The sequence below is a fragment of the Lycium ferocissimum genome, unplaced genomic scaffold (assembly GCF_029784015.1).
Source record: "Lycium ferocissimum isolate CSIRO_LF1 unplaced genomic scaffold, AGI_CSIRO_Lferr_CH_V1 ctg26157, whole genome shotgun sequence".
Taxonomy (NCBI): Eukaryota; Viridiplantae; Streptophyta; class Magnoliopsida; order Solanales; family Solanaceae; genus Lycium; species Lycium ferocissimum.
In genome coordinates, this window is record NW_026722746.1 from 2,538 (window position 1) to 4,138 (window position 1,601).

The following is a 1,601-nucleotide window of genomic DNA, read 5'->3' on the forward strand; positions in this document are numbered from 1 at the left end:
TTCATAATTAATGGTTGCAAACATTGATTAAAGCCACAAACCTTGATTTACTTGGGAAAATAATTAGGGTTGGTAAGAATAAACAACAAGAACTCAAAGCATTAAACTTTGTTTAATAAATTCACTTAGGAATAAGAAGAATTTACTTGGCATGATTAATCATTCTTCATAACCACTTTCTTATATTTGGGAAAATCATAGAAAGACATAATCTTTATTTATTGGGAAATAGTAGAGATTCATAGAGATTAAGTGCATTCATATAATGATCCATTAGAAGTATATCAAGATCAATACCCATGATCATACACCCTATCTAACGGGGACACAACCTTAGTTTGTTTTACCATAAACTTCCACCAAATCAATAGATTAGCAATTAGTTATAAAAAACTAACCTTTGCCAAAACTCATCGGATTAAGATATTAGACCTAAAATTTAGCATCTACGATTTTAGTAAACTTTTCACACCATATTCCCTGTGGGATTCGACCCCAACCTTGTTGGGTTACTATATTTGACAACGTCGCGTTATACCATTAATAGGTGTAATTTGAGCGTATCAAATTTTGGCGCGGTTGCCGGAATACGGTTTTGAAATTACTAAATAGTGTTTGCTTTATTGAAGTCTTTTGCTTATTCCATCACACCTTGTTTTCTACTCTGTGTAAACCAGGTGAATATGAATCAGAATCAGCAAAATCAACGTGCTGGTAACCAGGGGAATCGGTTGATCAATCCGGCAAATGAGTCAGATGAAGAGAATGTGTTCGCTGAGCTTGTTCCAGAGGAGGATTATGCATCTGCTATTGTTCAGCCTCGAGTTGGAGCAGCGTCTGTGAAAATTGATTCCTCTCTATATCAGTTATTGAAGCTTGAGGGGTACTTTCGGAACTCTACGAGAATGACCCTCGACGTCATTTGCGAAATTTTGTGGATGTGTGTGCTAATCACATCGAACAATGTTCCACAAGATGCTATTCGGTTGAGGTTATTCAAATATTCCTTTGGAGAGGCAAGAACATGGTTCGAGAAGTCGCCGAAGGTCGATTACTACGTAGGCGAGAGATGGTGTCGCGTTTCTCACAAAATGGTACCTCACAGCAAAAAAGAAGGGAAATTCGGGACAAGATTTATGAATTCAAGCGACGACGGGGGGAACAATTATATGAAGCATGGGAGCGATTCAAGGATTATTTGCGAAGAGCCCAAATCATGGTTTTCGGAGAACATATTAATGGAGAAGTTCTACCGAGTGTTGGATCCGGGTCGCGATCGATTGCGAATAATGCGTACCGAGGGTTGTTTTATGAACAAGTCTTATCGACGGGTGACCACCATACTTAACAAGGCGACAACTCATAATCGGGCTTGGCACTCAAACAATTACGATGTGGTACCGTTCGGTAGTGCTATGATCGAATATAGTGAAGGAGAATCAAGATACTCGACAAACCTTGGCAGAACTTGCAACAAATATTTCCTTGCTGACGAAGAAGTTCGATGAATCCCAGATCAAGAAGGTAAATGTTTGTGAGGAAGAGGCAGTCTTACAAAAAGGGATGTACCAGGCTCAAGATGGTCCGTTCCATGAAGGACC

The 1,601-nt window shown here is 39.2% G+C and overlaps 1 non-coding gene across 1 annotated transcript; it reads right to left on the minus strand.

Annotated features, from left to right (window-relative positions):
* Positions 1-1,118: 1,118 nt before the first annotated feature.
* LOC132043629 (small nucleolar RNA R71) lies at positions 1,119-1,223 on the minus strand. The gene has a single exon (XR_009411880.1). It is a non-coding gene; the product is annotated as a small nucleolar RNA R71 (small nucleolar RNA).
* Between the last annotated feature and the right edge of the window lie 378 nt (positions 1,224-1,601).